We start from the raw sequence: 17,954 nt of genomic DNA on the forward strand, positions 1-17,954 counted from the left end.
TTGGCAGGCCTAAGCTTAGATGAAGCAAACAAGTGGTTGAAGAGATGAGAAGGCGCGGTATTCCAGAAAGCGAAGCAACAAGCAGAGAAAATGGAGATCTTTTCTTAGTTCGGCTTATGTAACAAATGTTCTGTAATGGGCCAGTTAAGTATGTAAGTACTCCCAGTAGTCCTGTTTACAGCGATATGATGTTTTTCGTGGGCAAGTCCATGTTTCATGATATAATGGTCCTATCGAGAGGAATGACTCCCAAAGTAAGACACACTTCCAAAATGGACTATTTCGGTCCTCCCCTGCAAAACTTCTGAGATTTTATTATAATCCACCATATCTTTGTCGGCAAGTTTATACGCCCAAAATTCTGAAGTTCCCCTAATACATATAGATGTTTGGTATCTATCATCCTCCATTTCAAGGTCAAATGGTTTGGTAGTGGCGTCGAGATCTAAAGCCAAATACTGACCTTGCACACCACTGTACAATTTAAAACGCAAATTAGTTATCTCTTTTAGAAGTGCACAACAATAAATTCCTATTATACATCAAAATAGTCAACAATGCCATAATCAAAAAGAAAAATAAAAAAATCAACTACGCTTCATTCAGAACATTTTTATTTTTGTCCAAAAACAATAATAAAAAAATAAATTATTTGTACGCAACCTAATTACTTGAAACGTAAACACATTATGGAACATATCATTGGCGTCGTCAGCGTCATAAACAACAGCAAAAAAAGAGCAGTAGCAAATTAGTTGACGCCAACGTCCAACAAACAGTCCAATTCAAAATTCAGTATTCAATGAATATTTCCCAACCATTGAGGCAACAGAATGGTTGTTGGTGTTTTTTTTTTTTTGCTGGTTGAGTGGCGCTTCCTAAGTAATCAACATTTTATTTACTTAAGGAAAAAATAGCACGATCACTATATACATAAGTGCAAAAAAACGTTTTTGTTTCCCAGATACCACCACCAACTTTGCAATGACTTTTCTATGCAAATTGTATCGACGTAATAAAACGATACATTGACATTTTTTTGCAAAATTCTTTCTCTAATTACTTGTCACCCTTCCAAACTAATTGTCACATTTACTCCCCTCGTGTCTGCTTGTCACTTAGTAGTAGTTGTTGGTGGTTTTTGTATGACTGACACCCGTAAAATCGCACTTTATGACTTGTCAACAATTCAAACTAATTAAATGATAGTGACCGTTGATAGCCCCTTCCATATTCTAATAGAAACCAATTGATAGCAACGGGACAGGCATTAATTTTAGTGGGGTGGGGAATTTGATAAGGCGCCTGTTCGCAATTTTTTTCGGTGGAGTGCTGATTAACACTGATGGTACGCATATGGTAGCGCCATTAAAATTATTATTATTATTGTATAAATACATTTCTATTTTTATTTTTACCGCAAGAGGCCATTTGCGGTTAATGTTTGGGTTTTGTATCGATTGTTTTTCAATGTAGGTTAAGATGGGATTTAGAACATAGTTCTTAATTTCTGTTCTACAAACATACACAGTGGACAGTTCGTTTAGCACAAACCAAAACACAGAACCAAGCTCTGTAAGAAGTGCCTATAGAACAGAGATGGCCAGCAACAACACATTTTCCTGCAAATGTGTGATTTTGGCCATCAATGATATAGAAAAAGATACAAGTTAGGATAATGAACTTATGTCCTGTCTATATATTCAACCTCAACTCAACCTTTCCACGTTTATTTATTTATTTCTTTATTTATAACATTTAAACAAATATTGCCTCTTCCTTATTTTTTTTTTAATTTAATTGAATTAAATGACGCTAAAGTACAATTTGAGACAAACAGACACTAATAGATAGATTCGTGTAAATGTGCACGACAGCACCCCAGACCTGTGTGCGAGCTGTAGACACTTGTTTGGGGTGATACGACCTACCTTATCAATTTTCCAATTGCAGCAAATCGTTTGAAAAACGAATGACAAAAAGTATGACAGTATTTTTTATAATTCAAGTGCAGCTGAGTTGTTGTTCACCCAATGTGGTTCACGCAACATTAATCAAATATCCATGGTCAGGGATTGACAGTTCATAATTATAAGTTTTATTATTTTATATACACTGCACCCCGGTTATCTACCTCTTTGCTTAACTGCTTAACTAACTTTGTTTGTTAAAAATCTTCTCAGATCAGTGATTGCAGATAGAGTCTGTACTCACTTATATATAAATGATGAATTCGTCTATTCTTCTTCGAAGAAATTTCCTTAAAGAAGAACCCGTCTATAAAAACTCATCTCCAACGAACTTTTCTGTAGGAAAATTAATGTTCAATCAAATTTTCTTAAAAAAGTCAACACCGATCGGCTTTTTATGGGAAACGTCATTTCTAATGAACTTTTTTATAAGAAAAGTCATCTCCGATGAACTTTTCTATAAGAGTCATCTCCGAAGAACTTTTCTATAAGAAAAGTCATCTCCGATGAACTTTTCTATAAGAAAAGTCATCTCCGATGAACTTTTCTATAAGAAAAGTCATCTCCGATGAACTTTTCTATAAGAAAAGTCATCTCCGATGAACTTTTCTATAAGAAAAGTCATCTCCGATGAACTTTTCTATAAGAAAAGTCATCTCCGATGAACTTTTCTATAAGAAAAGTCATCTCCGATGAACTTTTCTATAAGAAAAGTCATCTCCGATGAACTTTTCTATAAGAAAAGTCATCTCCGATGAACTTTTCTATAAGAAAAGTCATCTCCGATGAACTTTTCTATAAGAAAAGTCATCTCCGATGAACTTTTCTATAAGAAAAGTCATCTCCGATTAACTCCGATGAACTTTTCTATAAGAAAAGTCATCTCCGATTAACTCCGATGAACTTTTCTATAAGAAAAGTCATCTCCGATGAACTTTTCTATAAGAAAAGTCATCTCCGATGAACTTTTCTATAGGAAAAGTCATCTCCGATGAACTTTTCTATAGGAAAAATCATCTCCGATGAACTTTTCTATAGGAAAAGTCATCTCTGATGAAGTTTTTTTATAGGAAAAGTCATCTCAGATGAACTTTTCTATAAGAAAAGTCATCTGTGATGAAATTTTCAATAAGAAAAGTCATCTTTGATGAAATTTTCAATAAGAAAAGTCATCTCTGATGAACTTTTCTATAAGAAAAATTATCTCCGATGAACTTTTATATAAGGAATGTCATCTCCGATGAACTTTTTCATAAGAAAATTCATCCCCGATGAACTTTTCTATAAGAAAAGTCATCTCCGATGATCTTTTCTATAAGAAAAGTCATCTCCGATGATCTTTTCTATAAGAAAAGTCATCTCCGATGAACTTTTCCATAAGAAAAGTCATCTCCGATGAACTTTTCTATAAGAAAAGTCATCTCCGATGAACTTTTCTATAAGAAAAGTCATCTCCGATGAACTTTTCTATAAGAAAAGTCATCTCCGATGAACTTTTCTATAAGAAAAGTCATCTCCGATGAACTTTTCTATAAGAAAAGTCATCTCCGATGAACTTTTCTATAAGCATCTCCGATGAACTTTTCTATAAGGAAAGTCATCTCTGATGAACTTTTCTATAAGGAAAGTCATCTCCGATGAACTTTTCTATAAGCATCTCCGATGAACTTTTCTATAAGAAAAGTCATCTCCGATGAACTTTTCTATAAGAAAAGTCATCTCCGACGAACTTTTCTATAAGCATCTCCGATGAACTTTTCTATAAGAAAAGTCATCTCCGATGAACTTTTCTATAAGAAAAGTCATCTCCGATGAACTTTTCTATAAGAAAAGTCATCTCCGATGAACTTTTCTATAAGGAAAGTCATCTCCGATGAACTTTTCTATAAGAAAAGTCATCTCCGATGAACTTTTCTATAAGAAAAGTCATCTCCGATGAACTTTTCTATAAGAAAAGTCATCTCCGATGAACTTTTCTATAAGAAAAGTCATCTCCGATGAGCTTTTCTATAAGGAAACTCATCTCCGATGAACTTTTCTATAAGGAAACTCATCTCCGATGAACTTTTGTTTAAGAAAAATCATCTCCGATGAACTTTTCTATAAGAAAAGTCATCTCCGATGAACTTTTCTACAAGAAAAGTCATCTCCGATGAACTTTTCTATAAGAAAAGTCATCTCCGATAAACTTTTGTTTAAGAAAAATCATCTCCGATGAACTTTTCTTTAAGAAAAAGCATCTCCGATGAACTTTTCTATAAGAAAAGTCATCACCGATTAACTTTTCTATAAGAAAAGACATCTCCGATTAACTTTTCTATAAGAAAAGACATCTCCGATTAACTTTTCTATAAGAAATGTCATCTCCGATGAACTTTTCTATAAGAAAGGTCATCTCCGATGAACTTTTCTAAAAGAAAAGTCATCTCCGATGAACTTTTCTAAAAGAAAAGTCATCTCCGATGAACTTTTCTAAAAGAAAAGTCATCTCCGATGAACTTTTCTATAAGAAAAGTCATCTCCGATGAACTTTTCTATAAGAAAAGTCATCTCCGATGAACTTTTCTATAAGAAAAGTCATCTCCGATGAACTTTTCTATAAGAAAAGTCATCTCCGATGAACTTTTCTATAAGAAAAGTCATCTCCGATGAACTTTTCTATAAGAAAAGTCATCTCCGATGAACTTTTCTATAAGAAAAGTCATCTCCGATAAACTTTTGTTTAAGAAAAATCATCTCCGATGAACTTTTCTTTAAGAAAAAGCATCTCCGATGAACTTTTCTATAAGAAAAGTCATCACCGATTAATTTTTCTATAAGAAAAGACATCTCCGATTAACTTTTCTATAAGAAAAGACATCTCCGATTAACTTTTCTATAAGAAATGTCATCTCCGATGAACTTTTCTATAAGAAAGGTCATCTCCGATGAACTTTTCTAAAAGAAAAGTCATCTCCGATGAACTTTTCTAAAAGAAAAGTCATCTCCGATGAACTTTTCTATACGAAGAGTCATCTCCGATGAACTTTCTATAAGAAGAGTCATCTCCGATGAACTTTTCTATAAGAAGAGTCATATCCGATGAACTTTTCTATAAGAAAAGTCATCTCCGACGAACTTTTCTATAAGAAAAGTCATCTCTGATGAACTTTTCTATAAGAAAAGTCATCTCCGATGAACTTTTCTATAAGAAAAGTCATCTCCGATGAACTTTTCTGTAAGAAAATAATCTCCGATGAACTTTTCTATAAGAAAAGTAATCTCCGATGGACTTTTCTATCGGAGATGACTTTTCCTATAGAAAAGTTCATCGGAGATGACTTTTCCTATAGAAAAGTTCGTCGGAGATGACTTTTCCTATTAAAAACTTCATCGGAGATGACTTTTCCTATAGAAAAGTTCATCGGAGATGAATTCTCTTATAAAAGGTCCATCAGAGATGAATTTTCCTTATAAAGAATTTCATCCGATGTGACTTTTCTTATTGGAAGTATATTGGAGTATTTTTTTTTTTTACAGAAAAGCTCATATGAGATGAATTTTCCTATAGGAAACGTATCGGATGAGCTGTTCTCTTTCCCATCCGGGTTCATCGGAGATAACTTTTCTTATAGAAAATTTCATTGGATATAACTTGCTTATAAATAAGAAAATGACTTTTTCTTATACAGAAGTTCATCGGAAGCGAATATTTCTCGAAGATGACATTTCTGATAGAAAAATTCATCGGAGATAATAAGAGATTACTTTTTAATGATATGACCTTGCTTATAAAAAGTCCATCATATAAAGTTCATCGTGTGTGACTTTTTCTTATAAAGAAGTTTACAGATGTGACTTTTACTTATAATGAAAAATATCGGAGCTGACTTTTCTTATCGTATGTACGTTATATTACGACGTATGAAGTATAAACCAATTCCTCCCTTCGAGATACTAATTTGATCTGTCGTCTTAAAATATATTCATGTTACTTTTGAAAGACGTTTAGGGGGCTTGTCCATGTCGTTATCATCATTATCAACACTTTTAATTCACGTTTTCGTTTTTCTCTGTTTCATTTGTTTTACATAATCTATATATATAAAAATGGTGTAAAAAATGTATAGTAATTCATAAAATGAGAACGGCTAGGCCGATTTCTGTAAAAAATTTTGTCAGTTATTCGCATTTTCGAGGAGAAGGTCTTTACGGAAGAAAATTTTGGGAAATCCCTCTGGAAAAGTCGGAAAATTGGAAAAATCGAAAATTGAGTTTTTGTATGAAATTTTATTCCTTAATAGCGAGACGAAGTTCGCCGGATCCGCTAGTTTTTTATAAAAACAAACCATAAACAATTTCATACAAATGATCTCATCTAATGTTTCGGTTTTCGGTTATTTAATTTTTTTGATTTCTCTATTAAAACAAAACAACACACAAAAATACCGACGATTTGGTTCGCTGATCGGATGGATTGATATCAAATTATGCTTTGTGTGTGGGAACAAGTTTGTCAGTTCTTTTTTTTCATTGACCCAAAACTGACCTTGCTGACATGTAAATGTCGGCTATTTCATTAATCACATTACATTAAATATTATTTATTATATATTTATTGTTTTTGTTTTTACATTGTTTTCGTGGTCGGTTCTCTTTTTTTTTCTCGCGGCCCAGACGAAAGACCATAAAATTAATATTATGGGTAGCTTATTAATTTGACTTCAAATCTTGTTAGGAATGTGGGATTATATTAAATAAAAAAATATTTTGAATATTTCACAAAATATATGTACCGCACAAGAAGTTGGTGAGAGGAAGTGATTTCTAGTTCTACCTATCTAGTCTCGATCTCCTTCTGCCCATCTAAAATGAAAGATTCATGTAATAAGAGTTCATAATTGAATAAACTTCTAAAGTTTTGAAAACATTTTTTTATTTTCTACCAAAGAAACATCCTTGGACAAATTTCGATGGCAGATGATATGAGGTTTTCTTAAAGACGAGTTTATCAGTGATGACTTTTCTTTCATGACATTGCATATAAAAAAGATAAACGGAATCATTAGATTGAAGTTAATAGGAGATAACTTTTCACTAGAAATTATTTTCCTGGAAAACAAATTGATCCTAGAAGACCAAAGAAAATACCGTCGGAAATGATTTTTCTAAATAAAAAGTTCATCAAAGATGACTTTTATTTATAAAAGAAAAGATCACCGGAGATAACTTTTCCTATAGAAAAGATCACCGGAGATGACATTTCCTATAGAAAAGTTCTCCGGCCATGACTTTTGCTATGAAAAGATCATCGGAGGTGACTTTTGCTATGGAACAGATCATCGGAGTTGACTTTTGCTATGGAAAGGATCATCGCAGATGACTTTTCCTATAGAAAAGTTTATCGGAGATAACTATTCCTATAGAAACGTACATCGGAGATGATTTTTCCTATAGAAACGTTCATCGGATTTGACATTTCACAAAGAAAAGATCACCGGAGATGATTTTCCTATAGAAAAGATCACCGGACAAAGATCATCGGAGTTGACTTTTCATATGGAAAAATCATCGTAGTTGAATCTTCCTATGGAAAAAATCATCGGAGTTGATTATATTTCCTAGATGATATCCTAGTAGATGATATTTCGTATATAGAAAAGATCATCGGAGATTACTTTTCCTATAGAAAAGATCAACGGAGATTACTTTTCCTATAGAAAAGACCACCGGAGATGATTTTTTCTATAGAAAAGATCACCGGAGATAAATTTTCCTATAGAAAAAAACACAGGAGATGACTTTTTCCATAGAAAAGTTCATCGGAGATGACTTTTTCCATAGAAAAGTTCATCGGAGATGACTTTTTCCATAGAAAAGTTCATCGGAAATGACTTTTCCCATAGAAAAGTTCATCGGAAATGACTTTTCCCATAGAAAAGTTAATCAGAGATGACTTTTTCTATAGAAAAGTTCATCGGAGATGACTTTTCCCATAGAAAAGTTCATCAGAGATGACTTTTTCTATAGAAAAGTTCTTCGGAGATGAATTTTTCCTATAGAAAAATTCATCGGAGATGACTTTTCCTATAGAAAAGTTCATCGGCGATGACATTTCGGCGATGATTTTTCCAATAGAAAAGTTCATCGGCGATGACTTTTCCTATAGAAAAGTTCATCGGCGATTACTTTTCCTTGTTCATCGTAGATGACTTTTCCTATAGGAACGTTCATCGTAGTTGACTTTTCCTATAGGAAATTCCTAGGAAATGATTTTTCTTAAAGAAAACTTTTCCTATAGAAAAGTTCATCGTAGATGACTTTTCCTATAGAAAAGTTCATCGTAGATGACTTTTCCTATAGAAAAGTTCATCGTAGATGACTTTTCCTATAGAAAAGTTCATCGTAGATGACTTTTCCTATAGAAAAGTTCATCGTAGATGACTTTTCCTATAGAAAAGTTCATCGTAGATGACTTTTCCTATAGAAAAGTTCATCGTAGATGACTTTTCCTATAGAAAAGTTCATCGTAGATGACTTTTCCTATAGAAAAGTTCATCGTAGATGACTTTTCCTATAGAAAAGTTCATCGTAGATGACTTTTCCTATAGAAAAGTTCATCGTAGATGACTTTTCCTATAGAAAAGTTCATCGTAGATGACTTTTCCTATAGAAAAGTTCATCGTAGATGACTTTTCCTATAGAAAAGTTCATCGTAGATGACTTTTCCTATAGAAAAGTTCATCGTAGATGACTTTTCCTATAGAAAAGTTCATCGTAGATGACTTTTCCTATAGAAAAGTTCATCGTAGATGACTTTTCCTATAGAAAAGTTCATCGTAGATGACTTTTCCTATAGAAAAGTTCATCGTAGAGGACTTTTCCTATAGAAAAGTTCATCGTAGATGACTTTTCCTATAGAAAAGTTCATCGTAGATGACTTTTCCTATAGAAAAGTTCATCGTAGATGACTTTTCCTATAGAAAAGTTCATCGTAGATGACTTTTCCTATAGAAAAGTTCATCGTAGATGACTTTTCCTATAGAAAAGTTCATCGTAGATGACTTTTCCTATAGAAAAGTTCATCGTAGATGACTTTTCCTATAGAAAAGTTCATCGTAGATGACTTTTCCTATAGAAAAGTTCATCGTAGATGACTTTTCCTATAGAAAAGTTCATCGTAGATGACTTTTCCTATAGAAAAGTTCATCGTAGATGACTTTTCCTATAGAAAAGTTCATCGTAGATGACTTTTCCTATAGAAAAGTTCATCGTAGATGACTTTTCCTATAGAAAAGTTCATCGTAGATGACTTTTCCTATAGAAAAGTTCATCGGAAATGACTTTTCCCATAGAAAAGTTAATCAGAGATGACTTTTTCTATAGAAAAGTTCATCGGAGATGACTTTTCCCATAGAAAAGTTCATCAGAGATGACTTTTTCTATAGAAAAGTTCTTCGGAGATGAATTTTTCCTATAGAAAAATTCATCGGAGATGACTTTTCCTATAGAAAAGTTCATCGGCGATGACATTTCGGCGATGATTTTTCCAATAGAAAAGTTCATCGGCGATGACTTTTCCTATAGAAAAGTTCATCGGCGATTACTTTTCCTTGTTCATCGTAGATGACTTTTCCTATAGGAACGTTCATCGTAGTTGACTTTTCCTATAGGAAATTCCTAGGAAATGATTTTTCTTAAAGAAAACTTTTCCTATAGAAAAGTTCATCGTAGATGACTTTTCCTATAGAAAAGTTCATCGTAGATGACTTTTCCTATAGAAAAGTTCATCGTAGATGACTTTTCCTATAGAAAAGTTCATCGTAGATGACTTTTCCTATAGAAAAGTTCATCGTAGATGACTTTTCCTATAGAAAAGTTCATCGTAGATGACTTTTCCTATAGAAAAGTTCATCGTAGATGACTTTTCCTATAGAAAAGTTCATCGTAGATGACTTTTCCTATAGAAAAGTTCATCGTAGATGACTTTTCCTATAGAAAAGTTCATCGTAGATGACTTTTCCTATAGAAAAGTTCATCGTAGATGACTTTTCCTATAGAAAAGTTCATCGTAGATGACTTTTCCTATAGAAAAGTTCATCGTAGATGACTTTTCCTATAGAAAAGTTCATCGTAGATGACTTTTCCTATAGAAAAGTTCATCGTAGATGACTTTTCCTATAGAAAAGTTCATCGTAGATGACTTTTCCTATAGAAAAGTTCATCGTAGATGACTTTTCCTATAGAAAAGTTCATCGTAGATGACTTTTCCTATAGAAAAGTTCATCGTAGATGACTTTTCCTATAGAAAAGTTCATCGTAGATGACTTTTCCTATAGAAAAGTTCATCGTAGATGACTTTTCCTATAGAAAAGTTCATCGTAGATGACTTTTCCTATAGAAAAGTTCATCGTAGATGACTTTTCCTATAGAAAAGTTCATCGTAGATGACTTTTCCTATAGAAAAGTTCATCGTAGATGACTTTTCCTATAGAAAAGTTCATCGTAGATGACTTTTCCTATAGAAAAGTTCATCGTAGATGACTTTTCCTATAGAAAAGTTCATCGTAGATGACTTTTCCTATAGAAAAGTTCATCGTAGATGACTTTTCCTATAGAAAAGTTCATCGTAGATGACTTTTCCTATAGAAAAGTTCATCGTAGATGACTTTTCCTATAGAAAAGTTCATCGTAGATGACTTTTCCTATAGAAAAGTTCATCGTAGATGACTTTTCCTATAGAAAAGTTCATCGTAGATGACTTTTCCTATAGAAAAGTTCATCGTAGATGACTTTTCCTATAGAAAAGTTCATCGTAGATGACTTTTCCTATAGAAAAGTTCATCGTAGATGACTTTTCCTATAGAAAAGTTCATCGTAGATGACTTTTCCTATAGAAAAGTTCATCGTAGATGACTTTTCCTATAGAAAAGTTCATCGTAGATGACTTTTCCTATAGAAAAGTTCATCGTAGATGACTTTTCCTATAGAAAAGTTCATCGTAGATGACTTTTCCTATAGAAAAGTTCATCGTAGATGACTTTTCCTATAGAAAAGTTCATCGTAGATGGCTTTTCCTATAGAAAAGTTCATCGTAGATGACTTTTCCTATAGAAAAGTTCATCGTAGATGACTTTTCCTATAGAAAAGTTCATCGTAGATGACTTTTCCTATAGAAAAGTTCATCGTAGATGACTTTTCCTATAGAAAAGTTCATCGTAGATGACTTTTCCTATAGAAAAGTTCATCGTAGATGACTTTTCCTATAGAAAAGTTCATCGTAGATGACTTTTCCTATAGAAAAGTTCATCGTAGATGACTTTTCCTATAGAAAAGTTCATCGTAGATGACTTTTCCTATAGAAAAGTTCATCGTAGATGACTTTTCCTATAGAAAAGTTCATCGTAGATGACTTTTCCTATAGAAAATTTCATCGTAGATGACTTTTCCTATAGAAAATTTCATCGGAGATGACTTTTCGTATAGAAAAGTTCATCGTAGATGACTTTTCCTATAGAAAAGTTCATCGTAGATGACTTTTCCTATAGAAAAGTTCATCGTAGATGACTTTTCCTATAGAAAAGTTCATCCTAGATGACTTTTCCTATAGAAAAGTTCATCGTAGATGACTTTTCCTATAGAAAAGTTCATCGTAGATGACTTTTCCTATAGAAAAATTCATCGGAGATGACTTTTCCTATAGAAAAGTTCATCGGCGATGACCTTTCGGCGATGATTTTTCCAATAGAAGAGTTCATCGGCAATGACTTTTCCTATAGAAAAGTTCATCGGCGATTACTTTTCCTTGTTCATTGTAGATGACTTTTCCTATAGGAACGTTCATCGTAGTTGACTTTTCCTATAGGAAATTCCTAGGAAATGATTTTTCTTAATGAAAACTTTTCCTATAGAAAAGTTTATCGTAGATGACTTTTCCTATAGAAAAGTTCATCGTAGATGACTTTTCCTATAGAAAAGTTCATCGTAGATGACTTTTCCTATAGAAAAGTTCATCGCAGATGACTTTTCCTATAGAAAAGTTCATCGTAGATGACTTTTCCTATAGAAAAGTTCATCGTAGATGACTTTTCCTATAGAAAAGTTCATCGTAGACGACTTTTCCTATAGAAAAGTTCATCGTAGATGACTTTTCCTATAGAAAAGTTCATCGTAGATGACTTTTCCTATAGAAAAGTTCATCGTAGATGACTTTTCCTATAGAAAAGTTCATCGTAGATGACTTTTCCTATAGAAAAGTTCATCGTAGATAACTTTTCCTATAGAAAAGTTCATCGTAGATGACTTTTCCTTTAGAAAAGTTCTTCGTAGATGATTTTTCTTATAGAAAAGTTCATCGTAGATGACTTTTTCTATAGAAAAGTTCATCGGAGATGACTTTTTCTATAGAAAAGTTCATCGGAGATGACTTTTCCTATAGAAAAGTTCATCGGAGATGACTTTTCATATAGAAAAGTTCATCGGCGATGACTTTTCCTATAGAAAAGTTCATCGGCGATGACATTTCGGCGATGATTTTTCCAATAGAAAAGTTCATCGGCGATGACTTTTCCTATAGAAAAGTTCATCGGCGATTACTTTTCCTTGTTCATCGTAGATGACTTTTCCTATAGGAACGTTCATCGTAGTTGACTTTTCCTATAGGAAATTCCGAGGAAATGATTTTTCTTAAAGAAAACTTTTCCTATAGAAAAGTTCATCGTAGATGACTTTTCCTATAGAAGAGTTCATCGTAAAAAATCAGCGCCGAAATGTCATCGCCGATTAACTTTTCTATAGGAAAAGTCATCTCCGATGAACTTTTCTATAGGAAAAGTCATCTACGATGAACTTTTCTATAGAAAAAGTCATCTACGATGAACTTTTCTATAGGAAAAATCATCTACGAAGAACTTTTCTAAAGGAAAAGTCATCTACGATGAACTTTTCTATAGAAAAAGTCATCTACGATGAACTTTTCTATAGTAAAAGTCATCTACGATGAACTTTTCTATAGGAAAAATCATCTACGAAGAACTTTTCTAAAGGAAAAGTCATCTACGATGAACTTTTCTATAGGAAAAGTCATGACTTTCCTATAGGAAATTTAATCGCAGATGACTTTTATTTTCTGACCTAGTCTTTTTACTTTTTTATATCCCTATCATGCATACCTCTCCATCCCTTAATTCACAAAATACCCTAAAGTCAACAAATAATAATGTGGTTAGTAGAATTGTCATTCTTTGGCCATATCGATGTGCCTTATACATACATATATGTATACGTATGTAATTACCCCACTGATCTATATATGGAATGACAGAATGTCGTTTAATTATGTTTTATTGACTCTTTAGAAAGTAGAGCCAAAAAAACAATCAAATTATTGGTAACACAAATTTATTAGATATGTAAACTTCCCTTCTGCCTTCCAACATTATCTTCGTCTGACGGCAAATTGGCATTTGTTTTGGTTTATTAAACAACAAAATACCAAAAAAATACATTAAATTTGTTAATAATTTTATTGTTGTTAGTCTTCTGCTAGCATAATTTTTTATCAGTTGGTGCTACTCGGTACCACCATCAACACCACTGCCAGTTTTTTTTTGTTATTGTTATGGGCCATATGGGTCTTAATTGGTTTTCGATGTTAACACCCCAATTTCATGATGATAATAAGTTTAATGTCATGTCATAATACTTGTGCTTTGCAACAACAACAACAAAAGTAAACATTAAATAAGATAAACCAAAACAATAACAAATAAGTATTTTAGTGATATCTACAACAACAGGTGTTGGGTTCAATTACATATTAGTTTGGTTATGTTTATCGATTATTTAATAAATGTTATTGCTGACAATTGAAAGCTTAAAAGATCGAGGAATTATCTAAGTGGAAGAAAAATATTTGTCTTAACTAAAAAGCGAATACCTTCAAAAAAAGCAAATAATCCGTTCTGCTAGTTTCTATTTTGTATAGAGACATTTATTATTTTATAATCCACGATTCTTCTCAATTATCGGACATTCCAATGAAATGTAGAAAAAACGTCCTTCCGGTATGTGTCAATATTTTCATAATTCAAATCAACACAATAACAATTTTAAACAAACCCTCTCCCCCTACCTGTCAATAGCTCTTCAATATTAAATAATCTGCTGAGTCAATATTTTCCATAATAATAGTTTATAACAAACAAATTCAATCTCTTCGCCATAAATTATCATTTCAAACACAAAACTGAAATAATTAATTAGTAAATTTACAGTTTATTAATGGCTGTTGGTAGTAGTTCGACAAGGCGCGTGTACATAAATTGCGGGAATTGAAAATTATGGATATTTCACACGACTTTGACTGCAAAAATTTGTATAAAGCAAATTTCCAGTTGAACGCAAAGAACGGTGCGGAACAACAAACGGAGCTTCAGAATGGTCTATTCAAACGCTTTGCTTTGGAAACAATTTGGCTTCTTAGTAACTGTTTCACTTGATTCGATTCGAAGGAACAGTCAGTAGTCAACTATTTCTGATATAAAATTTATTTCCATGTTGCTGTGTTTTATTGCTCACTTATTTTTTTCTTATTGTTGTTGTTGCTATTTTCTTTAAAGCAGTTCAATTATTATTAATTGCTCTTGATTTTATTCAATGAATTAAAAAAAAAACAAAAACAAAAAATAGGAACTTAATGATAAAGAAACTAGAAGTACGAATTGTGTAGTGAATAGGGATGGGTGGATAAATAAATGGCACACACAGTGGGTTAGTGGTGGGAGAAAATTTACTGAATCCTCGTTCTGCGATCTTATGACCTTTTTATAAATGTTCTTTCAAAAAAGCACTTAAAATCCAAAATTTAGTTGTCAAAGACGTAAACATGCTAGAGTTCAAGACTTATCTTAGCCCCACTGGCACCTGTAGGGCTATCTATAGCGCCCGTTTGATTTGCTAAGTGTCTGCTAACACTATACCCGATAAAAAAAACAAGTTGAAAATTCCGGGCCGAACCCCAAATGCTCACATTATCTAATCTAAACATGTTTTCAGCCAGGTGCAAGGTACCACATACGGGGTGAAAACGCTGCATAACTGCAGGAAAACTCAAAAGTCAAGTTACGGGTAGACCTGTCAGACAATGTATCTAAGACCCTCAAAATACCGAAAATCTGGAGGTGTGGTTGACGATTTTTAGTGAAGAAGTTTCGTGACCACTGAAAACTTCACATGTCAAATTACAGCTAGTTCGATTTTTGGTGAAGAAGATTCGTGACCACTGAGAACCTCAAATGTCAAATTACTGCTAATTCGGTTAAAAATTGTAGCTAAAATTATCAAAATACCAAAAATAGGGAGGTACCCTTATATGGGGTCTATATCAAAACATGGATCTATGTTAACGATTTTTGGTGGAGATATTTCTTGACCACTGAGAACCTCAAATGCCAAATTACTGTTAATTCGGTTAAAAATTTTAGCTAAAATTCCCAAAATGCCGAAAATCGCGAGGTACCCTTATATGGAGTCTATACCAAAACATGGACCTATGTTGACGATTTTTGGTGGGGCAGTTTCCTGACTACTGAGAACCTTAAATGTCAAATGACAGCTAGTTCAGTTAAAAATTGTAGCTAAAATCCTCAAAATACCGAAAATCGGGAGGTACCGTTTTGTGGGGGCTATACCAAAACATATACCTATATTGACGATTTTTGATGGAGAAGTTTCTCGACCACTTCGAACCTCAAATGGTTAAAAATTGTAGCTAAAATTCTCTAAATACCGAAAATCGGGAGGTACCCGTATATGGGGTCTATACCAAAACATGGACCTATGTTGATGATTTTTAGGGAGAAGTCTCGTGCCCACTGAAAACCTTAAATGTCAAATTACTGCTAATTCGGTTAAAAATTGTAGCTAAAATTTTTAAAAATACCGATAATCGGGAGGTACCCTTATATGGGGTCTATTCCAAAACATGGACCGATATAGCCCATCATCGAACTTGTCCTGCCTGCAAACAGAAGGCACATCTTTCCAAAATTTCAGCGTCCTATCTCAATATAAATTCGGACCGGACCAATAATATGACGCCATACACCACAAAGTTGCCACAATCCCACGGCATCGGGTTCTTTGGTACCGGATTGACCCGGAACCACACAATACCCGTGTTCCGGCCGGCGCGCCGGCTGCCACCTCATTGTACACATGTTTGTATTTGTATCTCCAGTTTATTTTGGTCCGTAGGAAAACACAGGACCAGTTTGTCACATCCCATCCACCACAGTCAACTTCGGTGAGATGCAATAGATGTCTGGCGTGGAAGCATCTCAGGAGTTGTTCTGGACTCGTCCATGCGTGGGACTACGGCAGGGACTATGTTGCTGCGTGAACATATGCCCCCAGTGCCCCCAGTGAGTCGTCATCAGAAGACGCGGCTATTCCGCAGTTCACTTAACACCAGCCTTTGTTGTTCCAATCCCTAAAAATTCATAATTTTTGACTCTAATTCCCCATACATATGTAGAATGTGTGGGAGTTGCAGTCAGGTGTGGAACTCTCTAGTTAGAGTTCTGAACGTATACATCAACCCGATAAATACCTGTACTACAGGTATAGGCCCAACATTAACTCGCTTTTCTAAGGTCATAACCGTCTGGTCTTGGGGTATTTAAATACTCATCATGAGCAATGGCATTCTATCCCGAAAACGACCAGGGGAGTATAGTGCTAGCGCGGTCAATGAGGAAGCTACAGCCAGCATTTACGGATAATGCTGTTGTAGATAACACTGTTACTATCGGTAGAATTTGACGACTACTTTTTATTGGTGGCTAACTTACCGAATTATATCGTTAATTACCGAAATTATAAGCATCTTAATTTTAACGATTTTTGTCGACAACTCAAAAATTAGTTAGTGAATCGCACAAAGTAATCAGGCAACCCGTCGTGTCTCTTAAATCCGACCATCTCCCTATAATTGTCTCCATCAGCAGACCGAAAATTGGCCAACCTTCAGAGAGTTTACTAATCACCGCTTTCAAGATCTGCCCAACCCTTCTGATGTTCGGTTAGCAGAAAGGACGTTTCGAGGCATCAGGCAGTAGAGGCGACGGGATTAGCAAATGAGCGTGATGAGCTTCTTCTTGTCAACATCGGTGACCCAGGAATCAGGAAGCTGACACTGGAAGTTAACAGGTTGGTTTGTGAGCATAAGCAGAACTAGTGGTTAAGTTATTTAAAGAGTTGCAATATTGGTGCCGGAATAAGTGAAATGTAGGCAAAAGGTTAAGTTACTCTTGAATCCTGAAAAGAAGGAAGGTAGAATCTCAGTCATGTTTGCCGACATTACGAAGAGGTGGGGGTAAGTTATTTCAATCGACAGTTTGTCGAGCTCCACGCGATTAACGGGGCGAAGAGAAGAGTACTACGTCGCATTAGATATCTTCCTGTAGAGGATGATTACCATGGATGATGTTGCGAATGTCATCAGGAACGCTAAATCATCCAAAGCGTTGGGTCCTGATGGAACCTTCATGGTAATGCTGAAATTTCTGGATATGTTGAGAGTCGAGTATCTCACTAAAGTTCTGTCGTTTCCGAAGTCTGAAAAATGGTTCCGTAAGCAGCACAACACGACAACAGTGCTGCACGCCATCTCCACACATGTATTAGTCGAGGACTCAACAACTCAAGAACAAACCTTGTGATAGAACAGTGATGGTGGCGCTTGACTTATCAAGAGCCTTTGATACTGTCAAGCACTCCACGCTATTTGAAGACATCGAGGAGACAGCCCTCCGACCAAGTTCGATAACCAATAATATTTGTGGATGCCAGTCGTGCGTGGAATTCATGAACAAGAAGTCTATGATCCGTAGAGTGAAAAAGGGAGTCCACAGAGGTGGAGGGATGTCTCCGGAACTGTTTAACATATTCCTCTCCTGTATTCCGGCCCCTCCAGACGGCATTGAGATCGTAGCGTACGCAGAT

General features: G+C 34.3%; 1 protein-coding gene across 12 annotated transcripts in view; it reads left to right on the plus strand.

Annotated features, from left to right (window-relative positions):
- The window catches only part of sog (chordin short gastrulation), a 190,755-nt gene that overhangs the window by 39,899 nt on the left and 132,902 nt on the right, over positions 1-17,954 (plus strand). The gene's annotated exons all lie outside the window — the stretch shown is intronic.

This window comes from Musca autumnalis, unplaced genomic scaffold, assembly GCF_047663935.1.
Source record: "Musca autumnalis isolate F117 unplaced genomic scaffold, ASM4766393v1 scaffold_3, whole genome shotgun sequence".
Lineage (NCBI taxonomy): Eukaryota > Metazoa > Arthropoda > Insecta > Diptera > Muscidae > Musca > Musca autumnalis.